The 17,536-nt window shown below is 48.0% G+C and overlaps 1 protein-coding gene across 2 annotated transcripts in view; it reads left to right on the top strand.

Annotated features, from left to right (window-relative positions):
• Positions 1–17,536, top strand: part of rerea (arginine-glutamic acid dipeptide (RE) repeats a) — a 179,546-nt gene that overhangs the window by 24,414 nt on the left and 137,596 nt on the right. The window contains exon 2 of one of the 2 annotated variants that reach the window (XM_061219707.1): positions 14,289–14,338. The exons of the other annotated variant lie outside the window; for it this stretch is intronic. The gene's annotated coding sequence lies outside the window, so the exon portion shown is untranslated. The remainder of the gene's footprint in view (positions 1–14,288; positions 14,339–17,536) is intronic. 2 annotated transcript variants of the gene reach the window in all.

Here is a 17,536-nt window from a genome sequence, read left to right as displayed (position 1 = left end):
CTTTATTAAAAGCTAACCCCACTTCCCCTGCACTTCTTTGAGCTCTACAGCACCCGAGCTGTCTGCGCAGATAAAACGGGGCCCTGCAAAGCCCCGCACAACATCTGTGTTTACGTTGTAGTGGGCTTCAGAGAGCTCCACGCCGGAGGGGAGGGAGGGGGGTGAAGAGAGGGACTGGTACAGCCAGGCCAGAGGGCGGACGTGGTGGGGGATGGTGCAGCACATCCAACTCAATCCGCTGTCTGATAGAAGTGACCCCCTGTGGTAACGTGACCCATGGGTTAATATACACATATTTCTATAATATGGAAAATTGACTCCAATTCCGGAAACATACATTGCAATACACTTGCAATTTCTCTCTTGCTATTGAAAATTGACCCCAGTCCAAAAGACCTAGATTACAGTGTGTGGGTTATTCTTCTATGCGATGGAAAATTGACTTTATACCAACATAAATACATGACTGCTGGGTATTTTCCAATCGTATTACAGGGATTGTGTTTCTATGCTGTTATCTCTCAATTAAAATGTATTACTTGGTCATAATTCAGAAGAACTATTTCTCATTTTAGAATTGTTGTAGTTGAGGGAGTCATGTTTCCTTAAGGGGGGGGGGTTAATTATCAATACAGAAGTTACCCTTGGGTCAGTTTTCTATGGGGTCAGATTTCTATGACAGCGAACATTTTTCACAGAACACTGTCACTTGTTTCCTCTATTGTTTTGGGGGAAACTGTAACTGCTCCCCGTGAGTCTGCAGTACGGTCGCATGCGTGCCCTGTCCCAGAATCCTCCGCTGTGAGGCGTGACCGCGTGCGTTTGCCGTGACGGGGGAGAGTAATGCATTCGGGGCATGCGTGTGGCACGACGCTCCTGCACCTTTACCTAATTGAGGAGGAACTCCCCTGACGCCTGCTTAGCACAGCGCTCTCACGCTCCAGCCCAGCGGAGGATTCTGGGACAGCGGAGGCTGCTGGACCCTGACAGCCACGGAGAGCGGCTAAAGGCCACTGTGGGAGCGGAAGAGGAATGATTAAATAGCTCTGTATTCCTCCCTGCGCGGGGCTTCCTCACCTGGGCTGGGTGGCTGTGGGCTGGGTGCTGGGTGCTGTGGGCTGGGTGCTGTGGGCTGGGTGCTGTGGGCTGGGTGCTGTGGGCTTGGTGCTATGGGCTGGGTGGCTTTGGGCTGTGGGCTGGGTGCTGTGGGCTGGGTGCTGTGGGCTGTGGGCTGGGTGCTATGGGCTGGGTGGCTTTGGGCTGTGGGCTGGGTGCTGTGGGCTGGGTGCTGTGGGCTGGGTGCTGTGGGCTGGGTGCTGTGGGCTGGGTGCTGTGGGCTTGGTGGCTGTGGGCTGGGATGCTGTGGGCTGGGATGCTGTGGGCTGGGATGCTGTGGGCTGGGATGCTGTGGGCTGGGTGCTGTGGGCTGGGTGCTGTGGGCTGGGTGCTGTGGGCTGGGTGGCTGTGGGCTGGGTGGCTGCCTGAAGAAGCTCTCAAATAGAGGTGATAAATATTTCAGCTGTGCAGGAGAATCAGGAGGGCAGGGAAAAGGAGGGGGGCGTACAGGAGGGTTTGACACCCATTATTTACTGACGAGTCAAGGGCAGGGACATCAGAGCACTTACTGTGTGTCTGTCTGTGTGTCTGTCTGTCTGTCTGTCTGTCTGTCTGTCTGTCTGTCTGTCTGTGCATGCATGTCCATGCGCGTGTCTGTGTACACACGTCTATGATTTAGGTTACATGCTCGTGCCCTGTGTGTCCGTTACTTTGGGTTTGTCTGCGTCTACCTGCATTCAGCCTATGACATACTGCCATGACTGACTTTTCCTTACACTGAGCTGTGGCATTGGCAGCTTCTTTAGTATGTACGTGAATTTTGTTGAGATGGCAAAGACACACTCAGAGGTCAGGAATTTTCACAGTAACGGTGTGCACATGGTGGGTAAACTGCAAGGTAGTGTTGTAGAAAGTGTATGGATTTTTAATATTTTTATTTTCTTTTTTATTTTCTTTTTTGCCTGCACTCATTTATCAAGCTGCAAGCTGTTCATAAGCTGTCCGGTTTATCAATGCCATTTATGCTTGCTCTGAGAAAACCTTAAACTGGATCATGGTATTGATGTGGTGCTGAGTGACATCATCTTAAATGTCCCGTGCTCCTCTCTTTAGAGAACAGACTGAATGGGGGTGATTTTGGTGCATGGTTCTTAAAGGGGAAGTTCCCCCAAAAATGAAAATGTTTCCACTCAGCCAGAGAAATCTATCCAGATAGTTTTGCTGAGATGTAACACATTTTCTAGATTTCATTTCTTTTTGATGCAGTTCACCGTGATATTATAGACCTCTATGGACCACAACTTTTCTTGTCATTTCGGTGAATGCCCCTTTAAAACAAAGAGCGCACACTCTAGTCATTTCATATTTTTAAGGTGGATGACAGTCGGGCATTAGCATTGCCACACCCTTATCTTTGCAAATGTAGCATATTATTAGTCATTGTTGGCTGTGGGCTCGATATAGTTCAGATGTTGCTTAATTTCTCTCGAACACAAAAACATTTTGTGTTTTGCTCCCATTTTTTTCATTCTTTCATTTGTATGCAAACATTGCTGATGTTAACACGTTTGTTTTTGTAGGTTATTTTGGCACCGTGACAGCTCCTAACTCAATTAGAGACTTATGGACTTTGCTAGAGAAATTCTCCTGGAAAGATTAAGAATTACTGTGCAGTTGTTTCATGTGAGCAGGCCATTAAGCCCAGAATGTTCCACAGACTGCTCCTAACCTAAGGGTGAAAACAGTGGAGCATTGACCCTTACCCCCTGTGAGTGAGACCAGCAGTCCTGCTACCTGAGGCTTGTAAGATGGAAATAACTTTCCAGGCTGACGGATATTATTCTGACTGACTATACCTTTTCCCCTGCCAGTGGTGTGAGTCCATCGCTAACATGCCAGCTGTGAAAGGCAAGAAGGAAGCCTTTCATTTTGGTTTTGTTATCAAACCGTGGAGAAAGTAACAGCCGCAGTTATGGGAGTTATCGCACAGCGATGCTGTCACTTTAGACGTACTTTAGACACAGTGCTTTTTGTTAAGTGTGATGCCCAAGTCCACTGAAGGTGGGTAAAGGGCTGTAATTGTTCCTTTAGGGACAGACACTGCTGGGAACTGGAGCAGTTAATCTAATGTAAACACAAATACACAGGCTGTTATATGTATGTGCTTTGTTCCACACAAGAAGCAGCTTCGCAAATATTGACTACGGTGAGCAGTCCCTTAATTGGCCAACTGCACAATCATGTTGATTGGTTCTTTACCGTGTTGTCATGACATCCAGAGTATATTTTAGTTCGGAAAATAATGCTTTTGTTCATTTGATTCACTGTCTGACATCCAGTTTATTTTAGTTTGGGGAAAAAAAAAAAAAGTTTGATTTGATTCACTGTTTCCATTAAATTATATGTTTATGAAATGCTTTCTTTTCATATGTCCTAGTGGTGACTGAAGCCTCATTATAAAGAGCTGTATCCGTGTTATAATCAGCGTCCGACACCGGGGAATGTCAGTGCTGCTGTCTCCACTGCCCATGCTAATTTGTTGGTCAGAAGGACCACGTGTCAGATGTGATATTATGTCACACAGCCCACCGCAGATACAATAATCACCCTTGGTCTGAATGCTGTGTGAGGGCCCTGGTTTCTCAGAGAGAATCCACAGCCCTTCTCACAGTCCTTAATGACATGCTTTTTTTGTTTTTTTTTCCCCCTCTAACAGTTTTTAATTAAAATCCTTCCCCCGTGCGGCAGGCTGTAATGGCCTGGTGGGTGAGTGTAGGGGCAGAGAGGGGGGGAGCGTGGCGTCCCTCAGGAGGAGAGAAAATGGAGTGTCAGGTGCGGGCGTGGGAAGGTGTGAGATGGGCGAGAGTTCAGGTGGATTACAGACTAACCTGTCAGCAGTTATCCCCTCCCCCCGCCTTTCTCCCAGTCATGGCAGATTGTGTTTCATATCATATACACTCAGTGTACCGTTTATTAGGTAGACCTGTACTCCAGTGCAAATATTTATATCAGCCAATCATGTGGCAGAAACGAAATGCATAAAAGCATGCAGACGTGGTCAAGAGGTTCAGCTGTTATTCAGACCAAATGTCAGAATTTGGAAGAAATGTAATCTAAGTGACTTTGACCGTGGAATGATTGTTGGTGCCAGACAGGGTGGTTTGAGTATTTCCAAAACTGCTGATCTCCTGTGCTTTTCACACACAGCAGTCTCTACAGTTTGCAGAGAATGGTGCCGAGAATGACAGTTCGGCCCAGAGGTCACAGAAGGAAATGTTTACTTTCCTCATGAGTCGTTTGCTTCATAATCCTCTTTTTCCCCTGTGCTCTCCCCCTCCCCCATCCTGGGTAATTATAGAAGCTCCCGCTCTGTTTGGCGAAGCGGACCACTGCTTCCTCACCTCCCAATATCAATAGAGCAGGCCACAGGGGTGACAGGCCAGCGCCGGGCTGCTTGGCTGCAAGGTTTTGTTAATTACTGGTGTCCCTCTTTGTCCTCCATCTGTTACTGTGTGTTAAAAGGAAGCTTAAAAGCAGGGCTGTCCACAGAGAGAGGATGAAGTGGAGAGAAAAGAGTGAAGGGAGAGGGAATGGGTACTTCTCCTGGTAAAAGCCTGACATGGGCCAACGGGCTCATTCCAATCGCTTATTTCTCTCCTTCTTTTCCTTCCTTCGTTTTCTACCCCTAGCTCCACTCCACTCCCGGGGAGCTGAAAATGTTCGGTTGTAAAAAAGCGCACTGGGATGCGAACCGCACACTTCAACCTGGAGTAAACCGTCGGGCCCTGTTCTGAGTGCTTACCCTTCCCTGCTCAGAAAGGTGCACTCAGCTCTTAGGGCTGCTCTTAGTCTCTCTCTCCACAGCTCGCAGGCACACGTTTGGAGAGTTCCTCTCTTGCTGCCCCCTCATTAGGGCTAATAACACACTCAGCGCTTCCTTCTCAGCCCTGTCTTTCAGGCCTGAGCCCCTTCTTAAAGTGCGTTTCCTGAGCCCTCTGCAGCACCTTACGCGAGTTCAGCTGGAGACGGATGATGCATCGTGCCTGTATCAGGCTTTTTTATTTCTCCTTTTCTTCTCTAGCCCTTCCTTCTGGGCGTACACTCCAGGAGCCATCTTTCTTGCTGGCAGTACTGACCTGCAGTCAGACTCTCAACCCTGCTTCTGTGAGGTGTGTCAGCTCCGTCCTCCATAAAACTCGCAAAGGTCACTGCATGAGTGATATGGTCTTTCAGGAGGAAACTTTTACTGGAATTCTCTTAGTGCTGTACCACATGATGCAGTTATTGAACATTGCCCCGAAAAATTTTATTTTGTCCTTTTGATGATACCGACTACACCAATAAATGCACACTTGTAATTTTGTCCATAAAATACTTATAAAAACATATGGCTATGGTGTAGTCGCAAAGACTTTAACCAATCACCAGGGCCGGTTATTAGGACCAGTTAAAAAAAGCATGTTCAAATCAAAGGGACTATGCACTGACCAATTGCATCACAGCTCACATTCCCATTAACTGAATCAAGTGTCCTTGTTTTCCATTCTGTTTGAATGTAACCTGTGCTCTCTGCAGTTAATCTGCGTTGAAGTTGCAGTCCACATTCTTGTTATGGATACCTGTGAATCTTTGGAAATAAGAGTGGTTGAGAAAGGAGTTATGTCACCGGGGATTATTGACCAATGAGACATTGACCGAATTAACTTCTTTCAGTTAAAATAAATTCCCTTATTAAGGGATGCAATCTGTATGACCTATACGGCAACAGATAAGAGGGAAAAAATGACATAGTCCTATCTCAGAATCCATCAGGGGAAGTGGATTTCATTCGAGCTCAGTTCTTTTGAAATACAGTGATACTTCGATCACCCATTCATAACCTGCCTCTCGGAGGTCGGCTGACATTTTGGCTCCTTTATTTACAGTCAGTGAATGTTCTGTGGGACTGTGAAAAGAGCAGGCTTATAGAAATGTTTGCTGTTCTGTTTATACAAAACATTTCACAGATTCACTTGAACTGGTCTTGCCTCTGTGATTTCACCATTATCTGTGTGCAGTATGTGGGAGTATAGACACTGAAGGGGTATGTCTTGCCTCTGTGTGATTTCACCATTATCTGTGTGCAGTATCTGGGAGTATAGACAGTGAGTATAGAACTGCATTGGCTAGAATCATCTGTGAGGACTGGAGATGACTTGCCTCATAATGTAGCATAAGCTTGATTTAGGCTGTGCTGTTTCTTTATTTAATCTGGTTAATTGTCTGCTTGCTGATATACTATTTCTCATCAAATGTAACACAGAAGACGATAAATATAGGCCTAGCATTATTTATTTTTGCAAGGATGGATTTAAATATGATATTGTCACTGCATCTGTGTGGAAATTTGCGAAGTATGTGTATTTATATATGTATGTAATATAGCATATTTAACAAATCTTAGTTTTCAAACCCTGATCTGTTAAAATAGCTCTGGCATCTGCAGAATTGGGCTGCAGTCTAAAACAGCCTGACTAATTTGCAGTGAAGGTGTTTGTAGCGCTCGAGGTGCAGAAAGCCAGTGTTTTTTTCAGTGCTCGACCTGGCTGAAATATCTCCTGGCACAACAACAGTCGCAGAGGCATTACTTTAATTGGGCCATATGAAAACCGTTATGAAATCCATTCAGGTCTGATAAAATTAGCGTGAAAATGCGTTCTAAAACAAAGTGTTTATTTCAGTTTGCACAGCCTTTTTAAAATGGTGGTTGGTAAATGGCCCTCTTGGCACTGTGCGGTTATATAAGAGGTTAATGCTGCTTGGAAGGATGTGCTTTGTGGTGAAGTGAGGCGTTTTTAGGAAAAACAGTGAATGTGCAGTTGTACAGGAAGCACATTCACACGTTCGCAGTGTTGGACGCTGTCTGCAGGTAAAGATATGATCCATCTCAAACCACAACTGGCAGAGCTCCGACTATTGAAGGAAAATATGAGCCTGCTTGGTGCATAAACAGAGCATTAGATTCATATTTATTTATGCGATTAGTTGGAGCCCCAGACAAGGGAGGGGAAAGATTTTTATTTCCACCTCCATGTTGCTAGGCGATGCGTGGAATGATTCGGGGTTAAGCGCCTTCGCTGAAGGACACAGAAGGGCTGTCCCGCTCGGGGATTGGAAACTGTGATCTTTCTGTTGGGCGGGCCAGTTCCCTAATCACCTCTCCGCTCCACTACCTCCTGCAACAACTCTCCATACCTGTCACAGGTGACTTTCCCCCGACGCCAGCCCCCCCCGCTCCCCCCCTGCAGTGGCATAAATACTGCACACGCTCTGTTTTCTCATTAAACTCCACTACCCGTCTGCAAATGAAAAAATTAATTTATGTATAGTTCCAGCTCCCTTATCGAGCGGAGATAATTATGGTGAATAAAAACTGGAACCGTTTAGAGAGATTTCATTTCTTAGTTAATATTCAGTGAATAATGCATTCTGATACCAGAGCTCTGCGTTTTCTGCAGGATTTTGAAACGCAGTTTGTTTTAATATTTCCCCTCTCTGTCGTTTCAGCCGGCTTTACAGCGTGCCACTTTGATGAAAAGCTCTTCCTGGACTGGAACCATTTTGTAAAATGTTTTTCTCTTTGCCGCTCTGTCCTGCTGCCCGGCGTTGGTGCTTGGTATTCTCCGGCTGTGTGCTGTTGACTTTGGAGGGTCTTTCTGAAATGGCCAGAGATGATCACAGAGAGTCTGCCTTTCAGGATGTTTCTATGGTCACTTAGGCTGTGTGAAGAGGCCCTGATAAGTCTACTCCTTCTGGCTGAGAGCAGGCTGTAACCCCCCCCCCCCTCTCTCTCTCTCGCTCTCTCTCTCTCTCCCTCTCTCTCTTTCTCTCTCTCTCCCTCTCTCCCTCTCTCTCACCATGTCTCTGCTGTCTGTGAAATCTCTTTCTGCCTCTCTCCCTTTCCATTTTCAAAATGATTTCTTTAAGGCTTTCAAATACCTGGATTGTGAGAGGAAATGACACGTGTAGGAAATGGAGCTGACCTCGGCCTGGACTCCTCTGGTTAATGCTGAGGCATGGGGGGGGAGTGAGAGGCATGTTTTTATTTCCCAGTGCAGGGCAGTGTGTCAGGACTGATAACCAGCTTCATTTTTTCCCCTGCCGTGCTTTGATGAGAGACACGCTACAGTGCAGGAAGGCTGGTGTGTGTGTGTGTGTGTGTGTGTGTGTGTGTGTGTGTGTGTGTGTGTCTGTGTTTGTTTGCGTAGTGTGTGTGTGTGTGTGTGTTTTTGAGTTGTGTGTGTTTATGTATGCGTAGTGTGTGCACGGGTGCATGAATGCCTAACGATGTTTGCTAAATGACGATCGTCATTGCTAAATGTTAGATGACACACAGGCTGGTGGATTGTGTTGGATTGATGAAACATATTTGGGCGGATTTCTCCAGTACAGTTTCAGGGTAATGCGTGGTGGCAGAGGGAAATGCCTGTGAATGTGATCACCGGTTGACATTTAGTCTGTTCACATGTAGCCTGTTTAAGGAAAGGTGGCACATGTCGTACGCTCCGTTAGAGCCTGCTGTTGTTGTCTCAGTCGGTACTGGCACGGCGTGCTAGCAGCAGAGGGACAAGCATCGCCATATTTAAAATATATGGGAAATATATGGCAGTATATTTTGGTCCTTCCTCAAAAATGTTTTCTACCATTAATAGGATATAGGTGATGTGAAAAGTGGCAATTTTTTATATTGCAAAATACATACACATGTATGTTATTTACATGTGAGATGTTCGTTCAGCCACATCTCTGACCTGATAAGGTGAAGTTTGCTACGGTGAGATGAACTCCACCGTGTCCGCCCGTCTCCAAGCCCGTTACCCCGCCTGAATCTGCGCAGAGGGGAGGGGGACTCCCTGAGAAGGCCACATCTTCATCATCTCTCCGTCTAGCTCCCCATTTACCAGGGGATTTCAAATGGTCTTAAACTAATTAAAGCAAATCTCTGCTTTATATCCTATGTGCTGTGGTAGAATATATAATTATAATTCATTCAATTCTAAATAATTATAGCGGCGTAATGAATTTACCATTCGCTCAATGCGGCTGAGAGAGTCGCGCATTAAGTATGCGGAACGCATTTGTCATTGTCACGTCGGCCAAACGCTCCTTTTGTACAAACGTTGTCGGGATGAAGGTCGGAGTTCAGAAGCGGAGTAATTAATATTTTGACTGGTGCGTCTTCATCCTGTGTGTGGGCAGAGGCCGCCCCGGCCCTGATAAATGCTGCAGCTGCCAGTTCAATGCGGTTCCTAATGGGAGCTGTAGTCCTGTTGCTCCTCCGTGCGCCCTCCTGTTCTCTGCCGGTAAAGAGGGGTCAGTCCAGGCTAAGGAGAACGTCACCTTTCCATTTCTCAAAGGTCAGCGCTGGCTGCTCTTAATGGACAGTAATCATCAGTAATCTGTTGTCGTTTCAGCGGGACAGAAACCGCCGGCAACAGCGCCCCTCGTCACCCCACCCCCGCTAACGGACTCCGATGTTGTCATTTTTATGATGGCTGGAGAATTGTGTAAGGTGCTGCCGGAGGCTGCGCATGGCAGCATTTATGACGTGTACCTAGACCATAGTTTTTTTTTGTCAAATGAGACGCATAGTTTCACATTTGTCTAAGGTTTTTGTAAATGTGTCACTGTTTTGTAACTTATCGTTTGTGAGTCATTTGGACAGAGAGGGTCATTTTGTCCACGTTGCTTCCACTAATGGTGTAATAGTGAGCATGTGGGTGTACATATGGTTTGTAAGTAGTTGAGAATTAAGTGGCCATAATTTCATTGCATGACTTATTGAAAGCAAATCTTAATACTTTCCTCCGTTCCTTAATGCTAGCTAGGCCACATCTGAAAACTGGAGGGAACTGGCGCTTTGCGCTCTGATAGTGCACTGTATTTAAGTAGCGACAGTAGCATCTTTTTACTGGGCTATAATTGTAGCCATCTATCAGCTGTTGAGCTGTTGTAAAACACATGAGGGGAAGGAGAAATAATGAAATAAAAGTGGCTTTGCACACGTAATAAATCAGCGGGAGAGAGGCTTAGTCATGAGATGTGTCCGCTTTGCCGTTTGAAGTTGCGCAGGCGTCAGCAGAGCTGTGGAGGAGGCTGCATATGCAACTCGGGGGGACTGGGGCTGGGTCTGGGGGGGGATCAGGGTCTGAGGGGGACAGGGGCTGGGTCTGGGGGGGGACAGGGGCTGGGTCTGGGGGGGGAACAGGGTCTGAGGGGGACAGGGGCTGGGTCTGGGGGGGACAGGGGCTGGGTCTGAGGGGGACAGGGGCTGGGTCTGGGGGGGGAACAGGGTCTGGGGGGGGGCAGGGGCTGGGTCTGGGTCTGAGGGGGAACAGGGGCTGGGTCTGGGGGGGACAGGGTCTGGGTCTGGGGGGGGAACAGGGTCTGGGGGGGGGCAGGGGCTGGGTCTGGGTCTGGGTCTGAGGGGGGACAGGGGCTGGGTCTGGGTCTGGGTCTGAGGGGGGACAGGGGCTGGGTCTGTGGGGGAACAGGGGCTGGGTCTGGGTCTGGGTCTGAGGGGGAACAGGGGCTGGGTCTGGGGGGAACAGGGTCTGGGGGGGGACAGGGGCTGGGTCTGAGGGGGGACAGGCGCTGGGTCTGGGGGGGGACAGGGGCTGGGGGGGGACAGGGGCTGGGTCTGTGGGGGGAACAGGGTCTGGGGGGGGACAGGGGCTGGGTCTGAGGGGGGACAGGGGCTGGGTCTGTGGGGGAACAGGGGCTGGGTCTGGGTCTGGGTCTGAGGGGGAACAGGGGCTGGGTCTGGGGGGAACAGGGTCTGGGGGGGGACAGGGGCTGGGTCTGAGGGGGGACAGGCGCTGGGTCTGGGGGGGGACAGGGGCTGGGGGGGGACAGGGGCTGGGTCTGTGGGGGGAACAGGGTCTGGGGGGGGACAGGGGCTGGGTCTGAGGGGGGACAGGGGCTGGGTCTGTGGGGGAACAGGGGCTGGGTCTGGGTCTGGGTCTGAGGGGGAACAGGGGCTGGGTCTGGGGGGAACAGGGTCTGGGGGGGGACAGGGGCTGGGTCTGGGGGGGGAACAGGGTCTGGGGGGGGCAGGGGCTGGGTCTGGGTCTGGGTCTGAGGGGGGACAGGGGCTGGGTCTGTGGGGGAACAGGGGCTGGGTCTGGGTCTGGGTCTGAGGGGGAACAGGGGCTGGGTCTGGGGGGAACAGGGTCTGGGGGGGGACAGGGGCTGGGTCTGAGGGGGGACAGGCGCTGGGTCTGGGGGGGGACAGGGGCTGGGGGGGGACAGGGGCTGGGTCTGTGGGGGGAACAGGGTCTGGGGGGGGACAGGGGCTGGGTCTGAGGGGGGACAGGGGCTGGGTCTGTGGGGGAACAGGGGCTGGGTCTGGGTCTGGGTCTGAGGGGGAACAGGGGCTGGGTCTGGGGGGAACAGGGTCTGGGGGGGGACAGGGGCTGGGTCTGAGGGGGGACAGGCGCTGGGTCTGGGGGGGGACAGGGGCTGGGGGGGGACAGGGGCTGGGTCTGTGGGGGGAACAGGGTCTGGGGGGGGACAGGGGCTGGGTCTGGGGGGGGACAGGGACTGGGTCTGTGGGGGAACAGGGACTGGCGCTGGGATTGCAGTGTCAGGGCGGACCGTGTCAGGGCGGACAGGCTGAGATGAATTGCTCAGCGAGTTTGGGAATGAAGACTTCGGAGGGCAGTCATTTCTGCGTTGAGCTCTGCTCTGTGCTTCAGGTAATAAGCCTGTGAGGGCTGCTCTCTGGCAGGCCAGCGGTTCTGACTGGCAGCTGGAGGAGCACAGCCTGACATGTGAATGAATGGTTAGTCGGCGCTAAAATATTTGCTGCACCGTGTCTCGCTCGTGATTGAGAGCTCTGGTAGATAAAATGGTGGGTCATCGTGATTTAAATTGAGTGAAAAGTGCAACGTTGTTATTAATGCGTCCTGGCTAGCCCTGTGGACTTGGTGCGAGACCTTACAGAATGCAGGCTCTGTGTACTCCATACAGAAAAGGTATGCAATAAAAATGAATTTAAATCCCCCTAGTGTGGAGAGTAACCCTGTGATGCCATACTTCTTTAAATTAGGGGATTAGGGCGGCCTGTAGTGTAGTGGTTAAGGTAAATGACTGGGACACGCAAGGTCGGTGGTTCTAATCCCGGTGTAGCCACAATAAGATCCGCACAGCCGTTGGGCCCTTGAGCAAGGCCCTTAACCCTGCATTGCTTCAGGGGAAGATTGTCTCCTGCTAATCAACTGTACGTCGCTCTGGATAAGAGCGTCTGCCAAATGCCAATAATGTAATGTAATGTAATGTAAAAATTAGGAACTTGCTGATGCTACATAAAGAAGTTGTTTTGTGTATTGAATTTTTTTTTGTCGATAGTGGGTGGTTGAAGAAACGTTTTTGCACAGATGTCATTGCCGTTGTATGTCGTCTCCTACCCTGATCATCATCAGCATCAACGGCATCATCATCGCTAGAATGAGTCAATAATCTGCCTGTCTGTTCTCTCAGGCCCCTGTCACCACACCCATTCACTGGTCACGTAGGCACCATGACAGAATCATTAGAAATGAATGTCAGTGTTAATCATGATTCAGATATAAATGATACGGTTGCAGTGTTTCGCTGTTCATAGCGGGAGACGGATCCGCAGTCCCTTCTGTCTCCGTTTACAGTTTTCACCTCATCTCAATCCGGGAGGTAATTCAAAATATATATATGCGATGTGTTGAAGCCACCTTGAGGGGCAAAATAAGAGGCTTGATCGCAGTGATCTGATCTGAATTGGGGCGGCACTCGGCATTCGCAGATTATTGCTTATATAATTTAATTTAATATTTTTTATGAAGCAGTGTTTAGAGGAATGCGCATCGATGCAGGTCTCTGAAACCCCCCCCCCTGGTCATTAGCCCATCCGTTTAATGATGGTACGGGGTGATGCAACTCGGTGTGTAATGACACGCTGTGCTCTTCCTGGTCGATAATCAGATTTGGGCTTTTTGTGATGCGCTGCGTTATGAGACCCAGGAGGGAGGGGCATGCGCTGCCTTTCAGGGCACGGCCTATGATATTGTAGCTGCCCGGAAAAGAATCAATATTTTGATACAGTGATCTAATCCACAGAGTTAATAACCTTTAGCTTGGGTAATTGCAGGGGTCTAAATGCTTTAGTGCTGTCAAACGGATGTCTCTGACAGATGGAAGAGTGCGTGCATGTGATGTCTTGTGTGTTTGTGTGTTTAGAATGCGCATATATGCTCTTGTGTTTGTATTGCCTGTATGTGCACATTATGTCTGAATAAAAGTACAGTGACACTATAAATGGATGGGGGGGATTGGGGGCTTACAGACGGGGCCCTGCCTGCAGCTGTTTTGTGTTTGGAGTGTGAATGCTGTGAATGCACAAGGTGAAATGTCAATGTTATTGAATGGGCTCTGCAAGGCAGAGTTGTGATGATTTTATTTACAAGCTCCTGAGGAGAAGGAGGGGAGCGAGCGGGTGGGAGCTCTGTGCATGCGCGTGTGTGCGCGTGTGCGCTGTTTGTGCGCGTGTGTGCTGTGTGCGCTGTTTGTGCGCGCGTGTGCTGTGTGCGCTGTTTGTGCGCTGTTTGTGCGCTGTTTGTGCGCTGTTTGTGCGCTGTTTGTGCGCGTGTGTGGGGGGTGCGTGCGTGCGCATGTGCGTGTGTGTCTGTCAGTGTGTGTATGTGGGCACATGAATGTGTGTGTGTGACTGTCTGTGTGCACATGAATGCACATCTGTGTGGGTGTGTGTGTGTGTGTGTCTGTCTGTCTGTCTGTGTGCACATGAATGCATATATATATGTATGTATGTATGTATGTATATATATATATATGTGTGTGCGTGTGCGTGTGCACATGTACATGTCTATGTGTGTGCTTGGGTGGGTGGGTTAACTGAACTCTAGAGGGCAGTGTTCATATTCTTGGATCTCATCTTTTCAACATTATCACTGAGACCCACAAAAATGTCACATTACCATGCAGAGGTCATGAAATCAACAGCACATTTATGGCTACATAAAACCATAGCCATTATACTGTCTGGAGGTGTGACATTTCTGTTTATTTTATGAAGGCTGTGGTTTGTCTGGTAAATATTTTACATTATACATGTTGTTCTTTCAGGACGTGAGGGTGGTGTATTTCCATATCGATTCTCTTTATTTATGCGTTGTTCTCCCTGTGATGTCATTGTGTTCCAGGGCTTGTTAAGAGGCACAGGGTGGACAGCTAGGAAGCCAATGCAGTCGAGGTTAGTCCATGTGCTGCTAATGTAGAGAGCATGTAGAATCTCTTCTCTTTTAACCACTCCCACTACGATCTGCCTAGCAACTGTAGCTCCTCCCCCTCATTCTGCCCTGTGTTCTGGCATCTTCCGCTCTGTCTTCCACTCTTCACACCTGTTTAATACCCTTTTCTCACGTCATCCTTTCATACAAAACCAGGATTCAGACACCTGGAAGAACCAATTGTGCCTTTACAATACTATGTGCACACATCATGCCTGTCTGTAGGTATACATATAAATGTCTATTTATATCCTGGACCAGCAAGCTAACTGTAAAGTTTGCTATGGTCATAAACATGTAACAAGTTTAAATATCTGAAGTTGATTCTTTCTCAGGGATTTGTTGTTGATCTAGGCTCCAATAGTTATCATGGTTACGGTGTGAACAGTCTTGTGTGCATACTAGCAGTGAGTTGAGAGTAATTCAATTCCTGATTTTCTGATGGATTTGGTTTTGTTAAAATCAAAAAGACTGTTTTTACTTTACTTTTATGGTGTAAATTGACTGGCCTAAATCCACATGACAAATGTCACTAGGAGAGATTTGCATCCATGAAAAGGCCACTCGTAGCTTGTGAGTGTATGAAGGGGCGTTGCGAGGAATCGACCCACCAGTCTACTCTCTCCACTGGCACGCTGCCAAGCATCTTCCCTGTTACTGTAGATACTTAAGTGTGTAGACAGACGGAAACTTCTTTATGGATATGGTCTGTGCAACAGTACTCTGTGGTTTATTATTTTTTCTTCTGTAAGGTGGACCACAGGCTTGGTGTTATTTTCCCAGTGTCATAGAAAATAATGGATTCATTCACCTGTTCAACCCACATATAACAAAGGAGTTGTGACAAGCTTTTTTTTACATTTATTTATTTCTTTATTTATGTATTTATTATAAGAATTTTTTTTTTTTTTTTAACCAAATGTTTTTTGTAGAAATCTTCATTTTGTCCTATGAATATCCTGACATGTTGCAGCCTGGCAGCACTTGTGAGAATGATAGTTTTATCAGGGAGTTTAGCCACAGCACGGAGTCTGCTAGTAAAACCACACACGTACAGGAAAAGAGCTGGGAGCTACAGGCATTACGGGGATGGCTTGCAATGGGGGAAAAGTCGTGGGAAGAAGCTTCCCGAAGTGACTCACAGATCCACGGCAACGTGCAGTGGCAGTGATTAACTCTGAGTGCTGTCGCTAAGCGATGGCGGGGGTGGTCTGAGTGTTTCCAGGGCCCAGGAACACTGACCCTTTTCCACACAGAAATTACAGTAAGGCCTGCAGGTCAGTACTGCTGGGTAAAATCTATGAATAAAGAGCCAGGTTTGTCTGGCCACTGCTGCAGAGGTTGTCATAAGGTTCCTCTTTGGTTCCAGTGATGAGAACTGGTGATGGTTAAGGCTTGTTGTATCTCACAGTATTGTTTGATTTCTTTAAATTGACCTTAATATATAAATCATGTTACATCAACACAGCTTATGCAACAACAGCTCAAATCTGCTAAATTAGCCAAATAAACAGTAGCAGAAAAAAAAAAGAATTTGAGATCCATAGGGTGGTAGTTGGACTTCTATCAAACATTGCAGAAGAGGAACCAAATACTACCAAGTAGAGAAGTAATTAATACACTTCTCAAGGGCTCTAAGTTTGTAAACAAGTGTATCCTCATCAAAATAAATGTAACATTTTCCAGTTCCTGTGTGTGTAGTGGGGAAGTAGAGGGGGAGAGCTATGCACTGAGATGACACCAAATACGCCCTTGAAAAATCCACTGGTATACTGCTTTATGAATGAAAGATTGGTATCCTTCACTGATTACAAATGCTTGGCCAGAGTAGCTATTTTTACAAGGGGAAATAAGAGTGAAATCAACAGGAAATTGATGGAAAATTACAATGTTTATGACAAGAATGAGTCCGCCGTAGAAATGGGACAGACTGGCTAATGGCTGCTGGCACAGACAGGTCTGTCCATCTGTCCTCATGTCTTCCTCAAACAGAGCGCATATCTGATTAAACCCCTCACCCACAGTTCAATGAGAAATGTAATACCTTTATTATTCTGCAGCACCTGGTATCAGAAATGCATCAGAACATTTTGGTTTAAACTATTTTTATCCTTGAAGTGTCTCTTGTCTCAGGCTGGGCGGCCCTTCTCCTAGCTGCAGTTAGCTCGGTCATTTCAGGAGAGCACAAACACAGATAGCTGCTTCTCTTTTGTCTGCAGTCTAAGGTCCAATAGACTATTGATGCAGGTTGACCGCTGACGCAGGTAGACCACTGATATGGGTATACTGCTGATGCAGGTAGACCACTGATATGGGTATACTGCTGATGCAGATAGACCGCCGACGTGGGTGGACCACTAATGGAGGTAGAGCACTGACGCAGGTCGACCTCTGATGCAGATAGAGCGCTAATGGTGGTAGACCGCTGATGCAGATAGACCGCTAATGGAGGTAGACCGCTGATGCAGATAGACCGCTAATGGAGGTAGACCGCTGATGCAGATAGACCACTAATGGAGGTAGACTGCTGATGCAGATAGACCACTAATGGAGGTAGACCACTGACACAGATAGACCACAAGCACCCAATCGGTAGGACACACCCGGACAGTGACGTCAGAGGTAACACACCCAATAGATTCACTCCCGCTAAGTGGCCACAGTGTCAGTGCGCTGCAGGACATTGGGGACCGTCTTTTATTGGGACCCGCCAGTCGCTAATGATAGCTCAGCTAGCTCAGACTTCACCCACCTGGAAGCGGGGACTGACTGTGAGAGGAAGTCCTGGCTTCATGTTGAGCAGTCTGAAGGGTTTCATTGAATTCAGTATGTGTGAATCTAATACTCGGCACAAAATGCAGACGTGGGTGACACATCCACTCCGATGGGCGACGGTGTGGAATACGTTCACTTGTGATGTTCACTCCTCATCCCTGCTACCTTTCGCTCTTGTTCCCATCTAACAACCGGGGAAGTTGTTTTATTTTGTGGAAAATGTGTTTTTTCACGTCCGAGTGGAAGGAGCCAACAGCTGCAGAGGGATTATTTTGGCATCATGACTCCTTGTTTAACACTGAGAGAGGGACGTAAATGTGTATCTGAGTACGAGACTGGCGGTAATGAATCCTGTAATGATGTGGAGGCGTGAGGTTTTCAAAGCT

The sequence above is a fragment of the Conger conger genome, chromosome 14 (genome assembly GCF_963514075.1).
Source record: "Conger conger chromosome 14, fConCon1.1, whole genome shotgun sequence".
Lineage (NCBI taxonomy): Eukaryota > Metazoa > Chordata > Actinopteri > Anguilliformes > Congridae > Conger > Conger conger.
The sequence above is the reverse complement of the archived record's forward strand: the minus strand, read 5'-3'. Positions and strand labels throughout refer to the sequence as shown.